Consider the following 23,902-nt stretch of genomic DNA (forward strand, 5'->3'; position numbering starts at 1 on the left):
AGAGAGCGATGGCGGTGGCCTTGACAGGGATGTCTTTCTGCAAATCACTCACCGGTAAATAAACAAAAACTGCCCGGCAGGCTGGTCGTCCAGCAGTTTTCCGAGTCACTCCGTCCTCGGTAATAACAGAACCGAAAAGGCCCACAAGATATCAAAGGACATGCTTTTACCTCGACCGACCTTCTGTGTTTGGTGCATCTTTCATCACAGAGTAGCGTCCATGTAAGGAAGATGCTAGTTAAATCCCAAGTGGTCCGGTTTAATTCCATTCAGTTTATTTTATTTTACATTGCCCAAAATCACAAATTACACACTTGCGTAAGAGGGCTTTACAATATGTGCACATACGACATCTCTGTCCCAGAACCCCACATCGGATCAGGAAGAACTCCCAAAAAAACTAAAATAAGAACAAAGAAGGAGGCATGGCCATTCGGAAGTAGGCAAGGTCCAGGCCAGGGGCTGGATGCAGGAAGCAGGGGCAAGGAGTCAGGACCCAGGACCCAGGATTGGCTTCCTACACAGCCAGGTCCAATGGACCGTATGAGGCGAGAAGGCACAAAGAATCCGGGAAAGAAGTAGAGTTATTGATGTGCAATGAAGAGACGTGAATATGTCCATAAAGAGAGAGAGACGAGGAGAGGAGCTCAGTGTATCCTAAAACATCCCCCAAAAAACATTTAAACTGCTGTCACTTCAAAACTTCACACAATTTAGATCAGCCGATCAAAACCATAATTTATTGACATCGATCCTCAAATACATGATCAGAACAACTCAACTGAAATACAGAGGGAGTGAACTGCACCAGAAATATAGACTTCTTTCAACATTATTCTGTGAGTGTGGAACCCAAATCATAAAACAGTGTGAAGCTGCAGGGGGTGGATTATATTGCTTACAATACAAGGTAATTACTCACATTCATCACTCTAGTTATAAATGGAAATGTTTCCCTCCTCAAGGCAAGCTGTAAAATAAAATAAACATCTACTCATAACCCAGCTACTTTATTAGTATAAAACACTCCATATTTGCTCAACCTGCAGCTATTTTCCAAGCATGTATTATGCAGTAATCTCACTATTTTATAGTCATAGGTTTTAACTGTAATAAAGAAACACCAAGGACAGGTTTTGCTGCATGGGAAAAGTCATAAATCAAAGTGTGTCTAGAGTGACAAATTACTGATGTCACCAACACGGCATGCCAAAATCAGGATCTTAACATCGACTTATGCTGGTAAAACGGTCCAAAAGAGCCATCCTGAAACCGGCATGGTAGCACATCAGCATTTGGTAATAGTTCCCATAGTTTGAAGCAGACTCTCCACAAGGTATGTATCTGGTATTATGAATACTGTCACGAGTTCCCCATCATATTAGTTGTTTTCATTCTGTTTGCTGATTTAATTCACTCTCATGTCATTTCAGACGCGGCCAATCACACCTGATCATCACTCATTCCCTACACCTGGTTCTCACACCCATCTCTTCGTTAGTGTGTCAGTATTTAGGTCCCCTCACTTGTCCTCTGCCAGATTGTCTTGTTTTTCTTGTGCCAGGCGCCCCAGTGTTATTAGTGTATATTCCTGACCTGCCTGTTCTGACCTCCCATTCTCTGCCCTGCCCCTTTTTGGACTTGTATGCTTCTTGGACTGATCTCCCGGTTTTGACCGTGCCTGTTTTCAAGTAAAGGCATGCATCTTTGTTACCCCTGTCTCGGAGTTGTGCTTTTGGGTTCCAGTGTGTTGCTCCATGACAAATATAAAAGACAATAAGTCACAAACAAACATTTATCCTGCAATATGATTAATCACAATTTTGAAACTGACAGATTTTTGACCGGTTCAAATCCTTTCTCTCTCTCTCTCTCTTCCTTACGGAATTTTTTTAAGTGAGACTAATTAATAAATATATTTTGTTCAGTGCTCGAGTGTATCCTTTTTCTGTCAGTATTTAGTTTTGTGACATATTGCAATATATTAATTAATGTTTTAAAAATGTTCAACATTACAGGAACATATACAATTGACTGTTCTGTATGCATTAACTGCATACAAATACAGTAATTAATACACAAAGTACCCTCTGACATTCTTGTATTAATAGTCCACATTTTCAAAACCACCAGGAGAAGCAGAAATGCCCTTAATTCTTCCAACGGGTAAGGAAATATTAAAATGAGCAATCCCACCCTGGTAGATGGTTACAAATGACGAAGAACCGCTGGAAAGGTTTCCATTCAGTGCTCTACCTTAATAAGTGTGACTACTGTACAGACCTAAAGTTATACAGAGACAAAAGTAAACATCTCTAAGCAATGTTTACTTTGCAGCACACCTCATTTACCATGAAAAAATTCTACTGAATTAAGCAAAGACACGGTGGGAACGGGAAGTGGCAAAAAGCGTACGGCATGCTCAAAACAAGAGACATAGTGCCAAGGAGAAGTACTGAACATCATGTATGCATACATGAATTAATCTTTTAAGATTTATTTAAGAAAGTATGTGGTGGTATTCCCTGGCAGCGGGCCACATCACTCCTACAGGTGAGAGATCTGAACCTCTCAAATGCATGCTCACCCACAGCTTCTCTCTGCCACAACGTTCAGACATGTTTATTTGGACACATGCCATAAATCCAAAGCTTTCGAGGGAGGCAGGGGTGGGCCTAGTTATGGTGCAGGAGGCCTGTCCTGCTCCAATGATAATTTGTGGTTTGGTGCATGTTCGGCGGCCTACAAAGAGGCCTCAGACTGCCACTGACTGGCTGCACCTATGACCACGTCCACTAAAAATAAGCCAAGGACCCTTATTCTGCAGAAGGAAATATTTGTACAATATAAAGTTATTTTCCTGAGTTTAGCTTTAGACGTCTTGGGAAACAGATTTAATTTTAAAGTGTATATACAACATCATTTAAAGGAGAGAAAGACTAAGTTCAGTGAGAGTAGCAAAGGTTGAAAATAGAAAAAATTGGAAAAAGAAGTCTAAAACAAAGTGACATAGCACGGTTTGTTTTTTTATTATATGAAAAACTTGCTTATAAAAAGATCACCACTGCAATTCAAACATCCAGCTGTTTGACGGCATGACTAACGTTTAAAAAATTTGATCGCTATTGTGTATATTTTGTATATTAATTCATGAATTATGTTGTCCGTGATAACCTCCCGAGCCTCCTTTAAACCACGTACCTCTTAACCTCTGCTCTCTCCCTGGTCAACACACTCTGGACAAAGTCAATTTACTACCAACACTCCCTCATCCACTCGCAGTGTTTACAAACCTCCCTCTGAAGAGAAGGGCTGCTAATTTAAAGCTATGCTTGTGTCACCTGGTGAACCTCATGCCCCAGGACCCCGATCGGAACTGCTCTGGGTCAGAGGTGACTGTCTGGCCCCAAGCTTATCAAAGCTGTGTTTATTTAAAGTCTATGTGCGGCAACGGATGACAACAAACAGAAGGACCACAGGCAATGGAGCAATTTGGAGGCAAATCCTTTTTAGGGGGACAGATTAGGCGAGCGCATTTCAGAGCGCATAGCTGTTGAAACGTCAGCATTGTCACTCTCGATCCTGGTGACGATGGCTTGCTTCGCTCTGGTACACTGTAAGGCGAATGCTCCTCGGCACCTTGTGACATTCACAGAGAACCTGCAGAGGGGCTGAACTCGGGTGCATGTTTACAGGCTTTTCTTAGATAAACAATCTGTCTTGATTGGCATTTACTTGAGTGTCCGCTAAAAATGTGACATCTGATCCAAGGGCCTTCATTTCGACGATAGTTAACCATGTTAAACCCAATGCATTTAGAGCCAGAATGAACTTTAGAGCTGTCCAACAACATTCTCCCATTGCACAATGTCTAATATAAATCTAGCACTCCTTCACACTTAAGGAATCCCACAGCAAAAAATAAAAGGTATGGAAACAGTTGTAATACTAAGATTAGTCTCATCGTAAATATATCAGACAAACCGCTTGAGGCTCCATTGAGCCTGCTGCACGCCCTGTTCTGGGCATTCCTCAGTAATTTATTGAAGTAATTACCAACGTGCGGAAGAAGCAAAATCAAGTCTGACAGATTTGTCTGGAAACTGGCAAAAGCAAAATCACAGCATTAATCTTTGGGTGAGAGTGCCCACATGACACAGGGTTAAGTCCAGGTGACACAGCCCTCTGAGTCAGTTTGACAGGAGCATCTGAAGAGGTCACATTGTAATACAGCAACAGTCCACATGGGGAGGAGGAGGACAGGGGGATGGTTAGACCAAATAAAACTAAATGGAAGACCGTCTGTAGCCTTAACCAAGTGTTTATTATAACTATGACAACAAAGGTCGCCCAACCTTAACTAAGTTATTGTTTTTAAACAAACTGATCTTTGCTAAATCTCACAAAGTAGTTTTTTGTATTTGAGTCAAAACCTGACCTTAACATAGTTACATTAGTAAAAGGATCAGGCTGTAACAATAACAAATATGCATCCATATAATTCATATTATACATTGAAAAAAACATGAAATAATCTCGGATGGATGCATGCTTTATTGGATGAATACTCAACCCAGTTTGTGAAATTGTATCTACTTCCATTTTTTATGTGGGTAAGAACGACTTCCAAACAAACGTTTAGGCAGCAAAAACACTTGGTTATGTATCGGAAAATGTCATGACTCTTATGGACGTACATTTAGGTTTTGGCAACACAACGTAGATTAGGCTGAGGAAATGAAATGAAGTTTAGGCTACAAAAAAAAGTGAGGTTTAGGAAAAACATCACAAACGCGTCATTTGACAACAACACGAACACCGGCCTCAAGGTCAAAATCCACCTCCTCCATCGGTAGTCTTTCTCACTGTCTAATATATTCATGTGGATGCCTTTAATTAATATGTCCACCACAAAAATAAGGATCCCTGACTTTCCATTGGCATTGTTTTCTTGTTGCCGACAAGTAATTTAAAGACATTACGTTCCCACCACCACGTAATTGGTTAATAGGCCTCGAGCATTTCAACTATTACTGTAAGACGATGCTAGAATTCCAAAGCAATTGATTAAAACATGGGTATGCTTAAATCATACATTTGTAGTCACTAAGCATTTGCTTTGATGCAGTGTAGAGAATTAGCCCATTAACATTTTTCTCCATGAATATTAAAAGTATTATAAGATTCAAAGATCACTTATGACCTCACAGGGAAGTCAAGCTTTGGACTCTGCAACACACGACCGTAACTGAGAAAAGGTGAGGCGTTAATCATGCTTGACCGAACTTTGTTTTCCCACCAGTCTGCACTGTACGTAGCCACACATGGTGTCAGGGATGGCTCCCCTGGTTTATTTACTCTCATCTCTGGATCTCTGGCAGCTGTGTGTGGCCCTCATGCTCCTGTGTTGTAAAGGCCCCGCCAGAGGAAACGTAACTTTTTACAGTACTCTCTACTGGTGACAGATCCAGCACACGTGGCCATGGATTACGGACTTCAGCTGTGACTGAAGATGAGAGAGGTATCCAGACATCAGGGCCGTGTTTTAAACTATTGATGTATTCTCTCTCACTAGAATGTTTTAATGACGCCAAAACTTTAATACCAACCACTAAATAAAAAAATCACAACTGATGCTTCTTATTATTTAAAATAACCATAGTATATTCCATATATACATGGCATACAAACGTGCAGTGTGTAATGCGACGCCTCTGCCTGACCAAAGTTGAACTTTTCTTTTTAATATTGAACAGATTGATGTGGAGCGCCACTGCTCCTACATTGTATGAGAGGTGGAAGAAAATCACTCCCTATGTGCCGGCGGTATCAGGTCCCCCGTCCTCCGTTGGATTGATTTTAGATTATCTCTCCTTCCCGGCCTGCTGTGATTGTTTGGCAGTGCAGGCAAGTTTTTATTATGCCGTGGCAGGACCTGACTGTCTCATTATGAAGGGCAGGGGGGTGAAGAAGGAGGGGAGGTAAGGGCGAGAGACTGGGATAAGTTCCCCTTTGTGTACACATATAAGGAGGTACAAGGCAGACTGTATGTGGTGGCTAGGGGATCACTCGAGTGGCTCCACAGGTCCTGTCGCGTGACCCTGAGGCTTTCCTACGGTTAGCACGCTCAGCCCTCCCTGTTTCCAGCTTCAGAAATGTGCCATACTGTACGGCCACCCATTGCTCTGCCTCTCATACACCAGTACGGAGAGCAGAAAGAGGAATAAGAGCTACTTTTTATTTATTTTTCATTATGAAAGTGCACAGGTCTACTGTACATACACATTTTGAGTTAATCACGTTATGGGAAGCTCATGGCAAGGTCACGGTGCATGATGATTTATGTGTTAGACATTTTCAATGGGAATGCAGTAAGGTGAAAAAGTGTATTTTATTACTATACTAAACGATTGTTCTATTTTTTTCTTTTTCAAGGTCAAAGCAACAGAAATCAATCACTAATGGTAGAGTTATGAACTTTCCAATAAGGACTTAGTACTATTTATGAATAAAACACATACATTTGAAAGCTATAACAATAAGGGACTTGCAGTGTGAGTGACACAATCAGAAAGCCCCCAAAATAAATACAATAATAACGATGGTTAAGAAAACTCCAAAGGGTGTGTGGAGACACTGGAGACACATGCAGTCAAGAATAAAAGTAAATTTTGTTCTGATGTCAAAACTATGAACATATTTATAAAATAGCTAAATGTATTGTTTAAATAATGTAATCTTGTTTCCCTAATTAATTTAATTATGTTTAATACAATTTAGATTGCAGAGCCATTGTGAATCCGTACTTCGTGGACACATAGTTGTGTTTTACTCAGCCGCTGAATATAATATGAGCTGGTAGTGAATCTGTTTCCTCGCCCTGATTTTCTCTCAATTCTTAATCTGGAGAAACCCGACGTAAGTGTTTTGACGGACTATGTTTTATGTTCCCTGCTAACTGTCTTAGACATTCACCTCTTCCTCTTCAGGAGGGAATGTGTGGGCACATGTGGTCCAAATTATGATGTTATATGATGCAAAAACACTGTGGCACAGAGAATCAATGAGGTATGAAGCTTTGCCATGTCTAGTTTCAGATCCCATCATTCAATCCAGAAAACTGGGCAGAATGCAGCTTTTTTTGTGCCTTCCTCAGCACACACCGCTTACTGTGTTTCACTGTACACGCTTAATGAGTTGTTCGATGCATATAATAACCGCAAAATATTATCAAGGGTGACTGCTGTCTTCTTCAGAGGTTACATCAGTGTCTCAAACAGAGCCAGGTACATTTTGCATTAGTTGTGCGAGCACTTGAAAACTACTTTGTCTCATCATCTCCAAATGTCATGCAACGGAATTTAATAACAGATAATGCCCCACAGCAGAGCTCTGAGGCTACGGAGTGGCGATAAAATGCCTCACCTTTGTCTATGAGCTTTGGTATAAGACGCCCAGCATGATAGTGGTGCTTCATACAGACCTGCCACCCTCAGCCTGCCTTTCAGCACCTTCTGGCCCACAGAAAGAGCCTCTTTGTTCAGCAGTGTGCTTGTGACGTTCACTCAAGACCATGCTTCCATTAGCAACAGCCGGCCAAATAACCAGGGATTGTGATGGAGCCTAATACCAACTGCATATGTAGTATTTACTTAAGGAGGAATAGAAAATTGTCCCTCCCATAGCGTCTAGACACAAGACTACTATTATAACTTACCTAAGTCACACTCACTGGCTTTTACCAGTTTGATTGACTGATTGATTTCCCCAGCAAAAGGTTGCCCCCTTACAGGAGATGAAGCCCAAAAGATTGAGATCAAAACTAATAATAATGTCCCACAACTGACCAGCAGTCGGAGTTTAAAATCCTTAGTCCAGTAGCACGGTCTTCTGTGTCGCTGCATTTTAGTTAAGCCGGTAGTCTTTGCGATACACATTCAAGAATTTTGTATTTTACTGGAGTAACCCGAAAGGTGTTTTATTGCAGGTGAAACACAATCCTGTACAAACATAATAAAAAATCAACTTAAATTTCTCAAAACTTCTCGGGAGACTGAAAAAGTGACACCCTGAATTTGATTTGACCTGCTGTATTTTTCCACTGGGCAGGACCGCTACTCCATGACATGTTTAAAAATAAAGTATGCCAGTCTTTTGCTTATTTTACTTGGATACGGTGACACAGATTCTCTTATCGCAGCTTTCCTTTTACTCACATCGTCCTGATAGAGACTCCTACAATACGCGGATTGAAACCAGGTTCTCAATTTAAACATTTCTCCGAGACAGACTCACCTGCTGAGCCAAGTCTACAACTGTAAGGAAATAAAACAATATTCAAACATCTCTTTTAAAATAAACATTTGCACTTGGTCGACATAGCTGGCAAATGCTCTTCTACGCTGTCTCTATTCAAGGAAATCCAATACATATGTCTCTTCATATTTTCATGGATTATGATGATGGCCGTGCGACATCAAATCATCATCTCATGAGAGCCATGAACTCACTGGTTTCTATTTTAGAATAAAAACAATCTGCTTCTTTTCTTCTGGGCTCTCTGTGTGTAGGTGCACAGCTTATGCAGCGAGTCAAACTTCCAATGAAGGCTGAAGACGGCAGTTGGCCTCTAAGGTTTTTATTCATAAACAAAGTGAAAATATCAAAACAGTATTGGACAAAGAAATTCGATGATAGTGATTACAAATCAGGCAAAAAGACACGATACAACTACAGTGCTACTACTAGAACAAAAGTTAGACCAAAGGTACTTGAAAAATGACTTATTACATTACCTGAAGGATATTTCAAGTTTGTTTTTATATATCTTTAAATAACCTTTCCCTGAAGAAGCAAAAAATAGATTGTCCCTCATGGCATGAGTGCACAAAGTATCGCCAGTGAAAGATAAACATCAAGTGCCCAGAGAAAGAACCGCACATTAATCAAGCTCGTAAACACATATGAAAGAAGTCCACATGAGTAAAAGTGAAACACTTAGCAGCGAGCTGGTTAAAAGCAAACTGATCACTACTGCTGGTGAAAACAATTCCTCAAATGCAGAACAAACTTTTTGAGATCAGTAAGAGTAGCTGGAGGTGCTTTGGCTGAGAAACTGTAAGCACGAGCTTCACCCAGAGTGAGAAGAAAGTAAGAAGAGTTTCACACAAGGATTTGCTCGTGAATTTCCACCAGTTGATGACTCCGAACAAGCTGGAGAAAGTGAGCCAGAGACAAACAGGGATTATTACTGTGTGGACAGAATGACTCAGCGTGGCGTCTTCCTCGCTGTCCCAAATTTGTCACTATTTTCCACTTTTAAAGTCTTTTTTGTTTGCTCGACTAACTTGACCTTCATTGAATTTCTTGGGAAATAAACAAGAGAGAGCTTCATAAAAGGGCTTATTCTTAATATTTCTTTTAATAAAAGGGCATTTTTGTGTATTTTTGTCCGAGACGGGAAACCCTGCCCATCTTTATTTAGACTTAACTTTGTTAAATGTTTCGTCATAAATGATGACCCCCAAGGTCCGATGATGCTGACTCTAAATGTGTTTCTAAAACATTTTGATATAACCAAAAAGACATAATTCTCTATCTGCTCAGGTAATCCACATTATATACCTATATATGATTAGATCAAGCATGTACAGTAATCCCTTTGTCCGTTTCCTGATTTAAACTGTCCAGACAAACATAAAATATTGAGTGTATATTTGCAAATATCAAGTGAGCAAAATTCTGTATTGCTTATTTGTGATACAACCACCCACATGTTCTGTCCAGTGCAGTGTTCAAATGCAGTACATATTTAGGCAAAGCTCTGGTGAAATGTAAAGCATGGGTAAACTGCCTTATTGAAACCAAGGCCTCACCACAGAGAATATTTTGGTAAAGACTTTTCAAATAGGTAAAGAAAAGGACTGTGTGTCTGTTTATTAGTGGTAACTGGCTTAGTAACCAACTGTCAGCTGTTGATATTAAGCCTTGTTTTACATGCTTTTTTTATAGTCTGACCACTTCGGTGTGTCCAACATACTTGGTTATAAATATTGCAGGTACCGGAGAGAGATGCCATGCATACGTTCATTTCTCAGGCCCACCACACACCTTCCCATAGGCCAAAAAAACAAGGAGTGTGGTCAGTTTTTCCAGTCCGGCCTAATTAAAGGGCGGAATATGAAACATGTGTCCTGTGCTTACAAAGAGCTGTGGCAACCAAATGCATCACCAAGATCAACAGTAGTTTCAACGACCAACAGGCTGGTCATTGTTTACAGAGAGCCTTATATTGTAATGAAGAAAGGCTGGACGATGCATAGAAAATACTAATTCAGGTGCAATTAAGCAAGGGACATTGCTGATTTTTTTGTATTGCCTATTATAAATACAGTTCAGAATTTATTTGTAATTAAATTTGTAAAGCCCAAAATTACAAGGGCTTTACAATCCGCACAACATACAACTTCCTCTGTCCCAGAAAAAAAAGACGACAGTGAATATTAATATTTTAGGAAAGACTGTTATTATTTTATACATTATAAAGTGAGAATAATTAGCTTACTATGCATATTCTAATTGATATTTGTTTGGCCAAGTTAAAATAGTTACGTGTAAAATGATCTAATCTTATATGTATGCAGTGAATGGATGGACTAAAACGTAAACCATATCGTCACTATACGTGGTTACAACTACATTTTAGCATTTTAAAAGGTGTAACTGCATTATAAAGTAATCTAATATAATAGTAGATGCTGTATGTGGTGTCACTTGTGGTGTTTCTTTGACCTGGAGTAGTGGTTGACCTTTGTGTATAATACGTCTATTCACAGAGTAATGGCTGCATGGGAATACCTTGGGTAAACTAGTCAAGACGTATCAAAAACAATCGGGTGGCTACAGTAAATCCCTGCATCTCTGTGAGCAATTGGGAACAGAGGTGCTCAGTAAGCGTTTCAGCCTCATCTGCCAGCGAGCCCATCAGGAGCTGGAAACCACACTGCTTTCGCTCGCAAGAAGTCTGAAGGAATGAAGAGTGGGGTGGCTCCTGGCTGGGAGGTTGCGGCAGAACCCCGCTCACATCAGCTCATCTCAGCTGAGTTAACATGTGATACACTCCTGGAGCTGAGTCTCAGTGCACAGTACCTATTCTAGAGCCATTATGGCTCTGGAGAAAATGCATTTCTTTCGACATTGTTTTATTTAGAATAACAAACTGATCTCTTGTCAGGAGAGCTGGAAGAGTTAAATTGTCTTTTAAAATATATTCCGTTCCTCAAAATGTAAACGACTTAAAAGGCCCTGAATACTGATTATGGGAAAACACAAATGCTCTTTTAAAAGCTGAGTCATATTGGGAGTGCCATTTCCTTCTTTCCCCTTTAACACCCTTGGAAAGCGGGTCCAATCCTCTTTGAGCGCCGCTGTGCAGGGAGCAGTATCCCATACTCATGATGAATGGAGCTCCTAGCAGGACGGTGGAAGGAGGACAGCTCCAATGTTATCGCACAGCGCCTTGAAGCACTACACTTCGGAGGACCCACTCACCTGGGAGGGCCCAGCACGTTAGGGCCTTCATCAATCACACATAGGCCCGTTTCCACATGCAGTAGCATGGACAGGCCTGACACAGCATTAAATAGAAGACTGCTCCCAGAATATGGCTGGCAACCTAATGTACTGACCGGGGTCCTCTGGTGGGGAAAAGTGTTGCGTAGATGGGAAAGAAGCTGCAAAAAAATTAGGGCAAGATTGTTGTTTATTGACAAAGTTGCAAAAACAAGATCACTTTTTGTTTACAATGAAGAAAAGTTACTGTTAATCCAAAATAAACACATCATTGTTCTGAGAATATGGAGGTTAATAGGAATCGTTATTCAAACAAGACTTCTCATAACTCAAATTGGAGAAATGTGGGTTTTATACAAGGCACACCTTAAAACCTTTACAAACCTACTTGTCTGTGCCATAATTAGCCTTTGGGGACTCCCAATGTCTTTTAATAGAGTCATATTATCCCTGCCGTTGCCGGACATTTTCAAAGCTCGAGCAATCAATGCAGAGTTAATGAACCCAGTCCTGGGGCTCCTGTAGCCCACTCGAGGCACACGTTAAGAGGCCCCCATACCTGAGAGATCCATTTAAGGGTGAGATATTCCAAGCGGAAAAGCCTATTGGTAGCCAGGCCACCGTTTATAGGGGTCAGAACAATTGGGAGAAAAGCACACCCAATCTTTCAGGGGTCCACATGCGGGAGTAACACTGTCGACACACAGGGGAGAGCAGGACCCCTGACGGTTGGTCATGGGGCAGAGCCCATGCCAGAGCCTCTCACCTTCTCTCATAAATCCTTATAATCTGAACTCCCAGTGAATGTTGTGGGAAGGTCAGGTGTTTGGTGCTCTCTCTGGAGAGGCCAGAGTTGTCCTGTGCGCGGTGATTACTGCAGAAAGACCCTACACACTCATGACCTCTTCAACTGCATGCTACTGGTTTCATTTGATACCCGAAGCAATGGAGTTCGCTCCTCAGGGGCAGTTTCACTAAATACTCATTTGCCCATGGAAGAGTATAAACGCTGATTTAAAAGAAAGAAGAAGACTAAAACCTTCCACCAAATGGCAACAATGGCTAGAGATGTTGGTACACTGTTGTGGACTGCGAGCAAGGTGTGCTGTGCGATCTGGCCTTTCTAGGAGGTGGAGCGTGCCTGTCTGCTGGTTCAGCTCTGAGGCTGTGGGAGAATATCAGGGTAAGCAGCTATTTGGCTTGGGCCAGATGGGACATGTGTCCTGCACTACAGCCGGCTGGATAGGTGGATGTGGGCCCTGGAAGTTGGCATAGTGCATATATACTCATTATAAAAAGCACACACGCACACACAGTCTACACCACACAGACAGACACACACACACACACACCTCTGGTGGATCCATTCCCAGAATACTTTGGAATAAAACCAGCTGCATGTACTGCATAGAGTGTATGCAGGTTGGCCATTTGGTTTGGCATTGCCAATAGACTGGAAACATGTCATGTGACTTCTGGAAAAAGTGGTTCCCACCAGCCTTATGTCTACATGCCAAACTGAGACACGGGCGATAGAATGTGGCACAGTCTGCTCCAAAACAAGGTCAATAATTTAAGAAGCTGACACTAGGTTATACTTTTAGCAAACAATCTTTTTTAAAGCTGTGCGTTACCTCGGGACAAAACATTTACAATCACTATATTATATGATCTATACTTGCATGAGTTAAAATAGTTTTGGCTACAGAGAAACATGGTGGTAATGGGCCAACAGCACTTAAGTGACCCAGCAAGGTGGCAGTTCACCTGAGCTGAGAAACAGGTTGACAGAAACACAAGACTGCTGCCTTTAGAGGGATTTAAACCTGTAGACTTGCAGGGGCCGACACTGACACTGACAGCTTTATAGAAGCATGACACTGGCAGGACTGAAGCAGTAAAAACACTAAGACAACATACACCTTTGGAAATAATGATTCTACCAGCAACTACGGTAAGCTTGTTTGTGTGTGTTAGTATGCATAAAGTAGTGTGTGAGAGCCACAATTTGGCATACACGTCCACAAATGTCCATGTCTACATGCTTGTGTTCATGCAAACCAGTTTGGCATGGAAAAAGCAACTTCTCTTTTCACTCAGGGTCAAGTGAGCGAATAATTATAGGAGGTGGCCTTCTCTGGAGTCTGTTTATAAGGGAGAGTGTCAGTGACAGAGAATGTCATGCCTGCTTCATAAATACAATACCACCTTACCTTTCTGAAGAGAGCAAAAAGCAAGGCAAAGCGTGAAGTGACTCCCATGCTTCCACAGAAGTGCCCACGCACACAGAGCGAAGCAAAGCCAAACGAGACCAACTGTCTCCATTAAAATCAGTCGACACAAACAAAGAGGCAATACCAACATGGTGATTAAAAAAAAGGAGAAAAAAAAAAGGCTGATGTCAGAGTCACCGGCACGTTCGGGCAAACACCTCCTGGGTGACACTCTGCTGCTCGCAGGCCAGGGCTGCTGTGTGAGCGAGCCACGGTACCACAGTCACAGAGGACAAAGACAGCCTTCATGTGGTGTTCACTCAGCCCTGGAGACTACTTCTGGTTCCGTGTGTCTGGAAATGAGAATGTGAGGTAGCATTGAGACCCCATCGACCCAAAATCGAGGACGTGTTTATTTACACGATTGACATTTACTGGAATTTACATTGTCTTTCTTTCCCGCTGCTGCTTTAGCATTATATGCATGCATACAGTTCCTATCCTTTCAATTTGGGATGGGATCATTGCAGAGGAGCAAGGGTGCAGTAGGATTTCTCCAACAAGCAAATAGTGATTTCCCTCCGTGGGACTTGGTTTCAGTTTTCAGTAAATTCTATAATGACAAAGACAAGGCCATCACCAAGGTAACTCTCAATTTCAACAAGTAACGGTTTCAGTTTCTGATATACAAAACCTCCCACCATCGAGGAGGAAATATTAGTTCCTTACTAAAACATAATTTGGTCTGGAGGCTGTGCCCGGAGGCCCAAAACAAATAGATGTTGTCTTGTCATGTTTGCAATACCATGCTTGAGGCCGGGATCTATTTCATTCTGTTTTCATAATGAGAGGATTTCTCCCTCTCTGTCCGCCGTCTCTCACTTCAGTTTGTCTTGAAAATGGAGCCGCATTCCACACACACTGTCACCTAAATTTGCCAGCCTGATTTGAGGCCTGTTCTTGAGATGACAATATTAATTAAGGGCCAATTAAAGTTATGCAAACAAAAGCTCATATTCATACGGCCGTAGGGCAGACAGAAGTTGTAAGCTGTACGTAATTAAATACCGTGACACCTCTCGGCTTGCTAGCCCACCGTAGGAAACCCTCCACAACATGAGACGCATTCCAACACATACGTTTGTGTGTCTTGGAGTCAGTCGGCCCTCAATGTTCGAGCGTGACCAGGCCACCAGAGAAGGGGAGGAATAATACAAACGTCCAAGCGTATGACGCAACTGTAAAGATCGATTCTTCTGCACACAGTGCCTCAGAGTGCAGAAATATCTTGTGTATTTTGTGGGATCTTCTATTTAGTGTGGTGTGTTCTGTATTGACATGTATTGGTTTTGAACAATCCAAATTAATTAAATAGCAAGAAAATGTTCTATAAATGCACTTTTTCTTCTTCTTTTCATTACACCTATTTTCTAGACCTGGCTGACAACAAAGAACCAATGAGATGACTGCAATGGCTGTAACCCTTAGCTGTGTCATTGCTAGACGGCATTTTAACAATGTAACATCTCAGACTTAACTCACCATCTGAAGTGGGCATTGACGAAACATCGAAAAGCTAAAACAGATAAAGTCTGTTCATGTTTGAGAAGAAAGACACAACAGTGCTGCGGTCAAACACGGATGAATGCAAATGGTTTTAGGATGCTCTGTGTTTTTGAGACACTTAGAGGAGGAGAATTACACGACTTGACCGAAGGGGATGCCTTCTGCAGCTATCTTTGCAGTTCTTTCTTTGAAGTGATTCCACAAGAGTAGTTTGAGGCACGTCAAAGCTCTTCCTCTTCTCTTTTCCTCTTTCCTTTGATGCAAGTCCAGCTGAGATATCTCTCTTTCTTTTTCCGGAAGTGTTAGAGGAGGGAGGGGGCGGAAGCTGCCGGCCTGCCTGCAGCAGAGACGGGCTCCCTGGTGTTGAAATGCTGTCTGAGCTAATGCACCAAGTGCACTACATAAAGAGACGTTGCAGGCCTCTGTCTGTTCACCCACGCACCTCACTATAGAGGCTGCACCAGTGACAGGCATAGGAACAATTTAGAGTGATAAGACGCCCAACGTCCTCACAGCCTGCCTCGAGGGGACTGCAATCTGAGCTCCAGAGACCGGCTCAGATTGTTGCATCCATTCAGTTTAAGTGAATTCAGTGAGGTCATATGTTATTGAAATGGTAAAAAAAAAATTTCACTTTCCAAAGTCAAAACATTAATTTCAGAAGTACAGTACAATCTATATGCCCACTCTACTGTTGCTGACTGGTGTATGTATATGTTTCAACCGAGACTGTTGCTGACAGGCAAGACCTGAATGAACACGCTCACACATGACTGGACCTCTTTTCTGTCCATCGTCCTCGGTGTTTCATCTTGGCCAATACTGCACAGTTCCTGTTATGCTTACAGTAATTAGGACATGACTACAAAATCATAACATAAGCAGTGTCAGGTTCCTGCTGCCCAAAATGCTCGTTTCTAAAACAAACTGTTGCTGGGAAAGTGAGTTTTTTTTAAACGGTGGTGAATGTGAGGGTGGAGGTGAGTATATGGTGGGCAGTGGTGCAGCCCTGTGGGTTTGGAGGTCCCCTATGTTTATGCTTTTGTCAGACAGTGTATTGGCCCCCGGACCAGGCCCCTGGATTACCCCTCCTGGCTGCTGCTCTTGCTCCTGTCTGCTTGCTGCGACTGCTCCATTATAAATAATCAGCTGTAGGCCTGGACCTGCGCTCTGCATATTCTCACACAACCTACTGTAAATGAGAGTGGAAGTTGCCCCAGCCCGGCACTTCACAAACTTACAACCTGCCACACTTACTGTGTTACACAACGCTGGAGGAGGCCAGCGTTGGCCTTGCTGTATATAAATCATATGTTGCATATTGGGCCCTCTCCTCTAATGCTTTGCATTTAATAGTTGACAATAAACATGTTAAACAATGTGTTGTGTGGTTTCTGTCTGTCCTTTCCATTAACTTGCTAGGCTGCAATGGCTAATCATTTTTAATTAAATGACCTTTAGATTTGGTTTCCATTGGGTACTGCATCAATTAAACAAGATGAGCAGACTTTTAAAGCCAAATGAAATTACCTCCACAACACATTTTCAATAAAACTCTGATGAGTAATTGGCAATTATCGTAAATAATCGACTAAAATAAAATGCCAATCGTGATTCACATTTAAATAAACTATATTGTTATTTATCTGGTAATATTGAATAAATGGGGCCTATTACAGACAGCAGATGTGGTGTTGGAAACTATATACCGACCAAGAACCAAGAGTGCCTGCATAAAACATTAAAGTTCCCACATGATTGAAAAAGGCCAATTGAAAGAGCTCAGAATAAAGAAAAATATTGTCAGACATAACACCTCTAACCAAGAAATAACAGCATGAGAGAATCCTGCCTTCTGGACCCATTAACACATCACTACAGCATATATTGTGGTTGTTTTTTAGAGATCATTAAGCTACAGAAATTTTCTTTGCCAAAAAGCTTACTTTTGACACCACGGGTACACTTGCACAATCTTCAGATCCTCACTCCCCTCAGAGCATGCTAGCTGGAGGGTACTTCCACACTTCAGAGCTTAATCAAAACCTTTACATCAGCAGCTGAGCCTCAGTATGGCCTTTTCCTGACAGATTTATAAACACACAGATATGAGTTGGCTCCTCACAGTGAGAGGTTCATTTTCAGGGAAGGCCCACAGTTGTCTGAAACCACAAAGCGTCCATATAATGCACATAGAGCGTAAAAGACCGTTGGTTAAATGGGCCCTAGAAGGCACCTTGGGAACAATTCCCTTTCAGCTCAAGCTCAGAACGTTCTGGTGATCAGGATGGCTGAGGGGCTGACCTGGACTTATATGAGGCCCTGATGACGGACCTTCAGTTTGGTATAGCCATACTTTTTAAACCTATGCAATCAACACTTCAGCTATATTTCATCTTTAGTCAGGCTGATAGTAGTGTTGACATTAAGTTGGCTGAGCAAGTTAAAGAGGAAGAGAACCCTCAGAAATAATAGCGTCCCTGTGTGAACTGATGTGAGTTACAGTAAAATCCTTCCTCCATCTCACCTCTTTGCACGATAGTAATGAATGAAGTCCGTAGAGCTTGAAGAAAAATACTGACTGAAGAAAGACCTTACGAAATCTCACCACTTACACTCGCCTACACGCTTTCTCTGGCATGCTGTGTGAATATAAAATCATCATTAAAACATTGCTACTCGTTATTGCATGAACCAAATGCCTCCAGCTGCCTGAGCTATTACATAACATGTCAAAGCTGTCTGCTCCTCCTTTTATGGGATCCTTGTTTAATAAACATGTATATACTAAATGACAACAAAATTACACTGAAAACATTCATTGTGCAAATAAGCTTGTATCTCTGTTTTTGAGTCTCCAAACCCGACAGAGCAGACATACTATCATGCCAGATGTCTTGAAGTTAGCCCACGCAGCCTCCACTGGGTCTCGGGGGAGAGGCCAGACTGTGTGATGGCCAGAGGGAAGAAGCATGTGTGACTCTAAATCTCTTCTGAATAACTGTCTAGTTAGCATCTAAGGAGAGATTAATTATGGTGTTCATTGATTTAAAAAAAGTCTAATACATCCTACATATCAGCTGATGTCTGTCAGGATAGTTGGTTTGCTTGACAAGCCCTAATACCGAATGGAAATGTGTTTTTCGAGTGACCTTTGCTACTTTTGCTGATGTATAAAACTACTTGTACTGCACTTATCCTTTGTGAATCCAAGATAATTTCTTCCTGAAATAAACACAGAATGTGAATATTGCAACACAACATCTGGTGCTTAATCAGCTGGGGGATGTATTCTTCGATAGATGTGTGTTTTCCAACACGTGTGTGTGTGTGTGTGTTTGTGTTTCTGGTCTGTGTGTGTGTGTGTGTGTGTGTGTGTGTGTTTGTGTTTCTGGTCTGTGTGTGTGTGTGTTTGTGCGCATATGCTTGCAGCCTGTGAGTATTTACATGTGTACACTGGAGGAAGCAGGGCCTCCAGGAATTTGATACACCATCCCACTCAGGAAGAGAGCCCAAGTCTCACACCAGATAACACTTTAGTAGTGTCGGGCGCTGGATGTTTGGTTAAAGCCACATGCATTATGCATGCCCTCTCACTGTAAAAGTACACGTGTCAAAAGGCTCCCATCAGCATCACTCCAGCCGACAGATCCGCTTCCATGGTACAGGGGTCCCTCAAGGAGACCCGGACTCAATATTCGAGGGGAAATCCGTCATGACACTAATGAGGCCCAAGAAAAATGCTCTGAGATCCAGTCAAATTCTCCTTATTCATAATATTCTAGGGGGAGGTTATTTCATATTGATTTCATCTGTCAAACAATCTATTCAAGTCATTTTTTGAAAAAAGCATACCGTATATCGTCAAGACTTCAATCATGTGCTGTATCCTTGCTTTAGCATGCTGTAACTTCTCACAAGGCCCAATGAGACAGATCTTGCTATCTTTCCTCCCATCTGGCCTCTTTCTCAGTTACATCTGCTTCGTTCCTCCTGGGGCCGGTGATGGTAATAAATTATCTGGTTGTGTCTTGGCTTGTTTTAGTAAACACAGCCTCCTTTGCAACAATTAGCCTCCACACGATTATATCTGATTTGGCGTCTACCGATGCAGAAAAGTTGCCACTGCCCTTCCGTCATAGGTTTCCAGTGTGGATCCGGTGAAGTTGTTCTGGGAACTGCCTCGCGAGCAGGTCGTCGCCTTTGACCTGCAAATAGCAGGAAGAGGAGGAAGAACCTGATGTTTGACCCTCAGGGGGCCATTCCGAGACAGGGAATCTAGAGCACTGAAGGAACATGTGTGGTTTTGATATCCGCTGTGCTGCCGAACAGGAAACAGAGGTGAATGGCATGGGGACTCATCTGTTGATCATCTGAGATATTGGGCTCCACCTGTAAAAAACCTCCACACCACCGTTGTGATCAAAATGACATTTTGAAAAGCTGAATGGGCTATGTTTTGTGCTACAGAAGACTACAACAGCCTAACCTCCTGTAACTGTTCTACTGTGGCATCTGTGTGATCCTTCACTTTCATAATTAAAGCATCAAAAGAAAAGAGAGGAACGATGTCATGGACGGTTAGAATACAAATAATCTTTAACTGAGTTTGCCCAATATGCTGCTGCAAAAAAAGCCAAATCAGGGTTTTATCAGTATTTAAAAAAAATGATAGATGAGCTGCAAACCTTTGAATATTCAGATTTTTATATGCTTACTGTGAATCCATGTCTTGGTGTGAGGTGGCTTCTATTTCAGTTGCGTGCGGGAAGGCTCGGGGGCTACAGCAGACACTGTGGCGCTGCAAGTCCCAAGCAATGTTAGCTTGGCTGTGCCGCTGGAGGGGTTTTACACCTGAATGTGAGAAGGCCTGGGGAGGCCAGAGCCTTGTAAGCCAGAAGACCCCCTACAGCGGCTGTCCCAGCTTCAACTGTGTCCGCCTGCAGAACGCCTGTCAAAATAAGGATTTCTTCTGGTGAAGGGGCTTTAAGTGAGTCGTGGCTCTGACAGTGATAAATGGACTTGTCCATCGAATATGAAATTGCCCCCACAAAAATTACAAACCGAGATAACTTTATTTGTACAACGGAGCTGGCGATGAATTCAAATTCAGCACCTGATGAATTGGCACATAAATGTTCTGTCTTCTGTAAAAAAATATATATATATAATTCTACGGGTGATTCAGTGGGGAATGAAATGGCAACAGTGTGGTTTTCTGGTATTTAAAAGCCTGTTTGCATTTAGTTGCTTCAAGAGGGATTACCCTTCTCTACGATAACAAAAGCGTACCTGTTACTCACTGCTGAGCCTATCGGCTGTGAACAGCAGCTTTATTGATTTCTTTGGAGGTGGTTGATATAGTCCCATTTAGAGCGGCACGCTGTATCTGTTTTCAAGGATTCCAGCCATGTGCGCTAAAGTAAACAAATTGAGTGAGGAGGTATGGTCGGGTTTTCAGGAGGTGGGGCAATGTTGTAGGCTGTGACACGCGCAGCTCTTGTCAGGATCAGGAGGAGCATGTTGGGTTGATGACAAGGCAGAGGTGGTCAGGAAAACCTAATCTTTTTCCTCAGGGAGGACCAATGTACTGTGGCTTCCTGTTTATGGGGACAAAGCCACGGTGTACCTCACGAGTCAAGACGCTCTATCACCTCCACCATCCCACGTCAAGCCACATCACCTCCCACTCTACCCCATTCATCCCCACCTCCACGCGCACTTTGATTTCCAGCCAAAGCAAACAGAAAAACTACTGGCAGTCCCCGTTCCCATGGCGACAGAGCACAAGGGCACAGCGTCGGCCTTGATGATTTGGATCTGCAGGGACGGACAAAGAAGTCGATTCAGAGCCAGCCCAGAGATTTGGATGCAGAGCTTTCAGCGACACTGGGCCTGAATACACGAGGAAGAAGGGAAAAAAATCGTCAGCGTGCAAGACTTATCACTTCCAATCAACCAAGTGATATTTACACATCCTGTCACTTGGAGGAGCCTCGCCGGACAAAGAAGCAGCTTGTCAGGGTTGGATGGCACCAGTAATATGGGTGTAATGGGGAAGGATACAACTTACAGCAAGTGTAATTAACTCTGTGTACTGTTGAGAGAGTCATGCTGTGTCCACTCTAATAATACAAAATTATAACAATAATAATTTGGATTCAAGGCAATGGGAATTTTGAAATATGTTCATACAAAATGAATCTTTCTGGGACAACCTAAATTTCCATGAAACATCATTCAGATCTCCATGTGTCCCCAAAGTCCTTAATACCTGTTAGTAGAAGTTTAAAGTTTGTCTAAGACATTTTTTAAGTTCTCAGAAGTTCTTTATTTCTTAAATCTCATATTTTAAATCAGGGGGGCACTGAAGAAACTAGCAGACGACAAAAGGTAAAATGCTTCTTTTGCAATTAAGCACAAGTCAAACACTTTATATTAACGCCTGGGGGAAAGGGCTGAGATATGTCATCTGTAACTCAGACAATTTGTGCCAAATAAAACCTTAATAAATCAAAGCCATATTTCAGCATTGCCTCACTGAGATGTAAATCTGGGGCTCAAAAAGGCTCTATGGCCTCGCCCCGGGACTGAAGGTAGTGTATTATTGTTGATTAAAATGGATTATGGGTGAGATTACAGTCTGTCTCCTCCCAAAGTCCGCTCTAAACTAGCCAAGCGCCAGCAGTGCAGGTCACTCTGAAAAGAAATAGACTGAGTGTGAGAGGCTCTTTCAAACCAGCTCTACAGTCTGTCTGACTGAGTGTGGTTTCAGTGTCACAGTGGCTTTTTCTGTTTTATTGGACCACAGAGAGGGAGAGGGGTTGATTGAGAGGAGGAGAGAGAATTGAAAGAAAAAGAAAGCGGGTGAGTGTGTGTGTGAGAGAGAGAAAAGTAAAGTGATATATGACACCCAGACAGAGGGAGAAACAGCCATCAACATGTGCCTGCGACTTAAACTGACCAGTCCTGTCTGCTGGCGAGCAGAGAGCTTGTGGATGGCGGCTTTGGTGACCAGTCCTCACAGACCTGAAGAGATTGTTTTCGCATCTCCGCTGGAATGCACAAGTTCACGCATACATAGCCAAGACAGCTGTGGAAGAGCTCTATCAGTGAATACACTAGCCTAAAATCTCCATTAAAATCATTCATGAATGAATAGCCTACTAAATTTAGCCGGATTAAGAGTCGGCCTACAGCCAGTAGTCTACAGGCAGTGCGAGGTTGTACTGTATATAAGCACAGCTTTGAGTTAAATGCTAACATTTACAAAGAGTTGCTCGTGGCCTACTAATTCTTACCGTTTGTTCAGCTTTTCGACAAAGTTAGATCATTGTTTGAATGTGCCGGTAAGTTCAGTATGGTTCAGGGACAACAGTTGTGAAGGTTTTGTACAAAAAAAATGAGCAAAATATGCTGCAAACAAGTATTGTGTTTATAAGACATCACTTTATCAGAGTGCGGTGAGAATTATTCTTAATCACGTGACTCTGTTTGAATTATCTGGTTGTATGTGTTCAACTACATTAGGTTGTACTGGTACTTAGGCTACTGTGTGTTATGTCAATCCAGTTGAATCTCCAAAAATGTCATATCATTTTTATTTTTTATGTTTAAGTCTTCACCACACTTCCTGATCACTGTTGAATTAGATCCAAATTGATTCTTACCGAGTGGATAACCCTAATATCGCACGTTGTTTTTTCCCGTAACTTGTATTCTATGTCTGTTGTATGTCTCAGTAAGTTTAAAAGCTAGGGCCATAAGATTTAAGGTCCAATTAAGATAACAGGCACAAGGTCATAAAAAAGACACTCGCTGCAATTGACTTGATTGCCTGGCTTAGCTAGAAAAATCTTGAGGGGATGGCTGAAGTGTGTGTAACAACCAGAGTGGTTTTGTTGTCATAAGGCCGTATTTATTTCTGTTTTTAATTAAGGAAAATGATTCCCATCTGTTAAAAGGTTATTGTTGTACCCGTTATAAAAGGTTTCAGCAGAACACTTGATTAATTGAGCATGTCTTCAGTGCTGCACTCGAGCTGGAGCTAACCAACCAATTATCATAATCCAGGGCTGTTTATTTTTTCTCCGCTGCCAGTCATGACGCGTCGGCTGAGCCGGTGGTTTTGCACCGCGAGGTCTGGTGACAGGAGATGCTCAGTAGCCAGTGAAATGGAGGGAGGAGGCAGGACAGCGTCTGGTCAGGCTGTCAGTCATCTAAAATGCTGTAATGATGGAAAGCTGATCTGTGTAAATTGGCTGAGCATGCTGTGAAGAAAGCACTCATACATTCAGATCACATTAGTTCTGAATTTGACTGTATCAGCTTTGATTAGTGATTCTTATTTTCAGATTCAATGTGTGGTCGTTAAATATCCCGAGGCCACACGATAAGACGACTTTGGATCCACAGAGTCTTATTAACAAGTCATACTTTTACTGTCGGCGCTCTCTCTCTCTCTTCGCTCACTTTTAGAACAAGAACAGTCCCACTCGGCAGTTATATCTGACTGCACCGCTGATGCCATCATTTTGTTCATTCTCATAATG

This window comes from Pseudoliparis swirei, chromosome 23, assembly GCF_029220125.1.
Source record: "Pseudoliparis swirei isolate HS2019 ecotype Mariana Trench chromosome 23, NWPU_hadal_v1, whole genome shotgun sequence".
NCBI classification, from domain to species: Eukaryota; Metazoa; Chordata; class Actinopteri; order Perciformes; family Liparidae; genus Pseudoliparis; species Pseudoliparis swirei.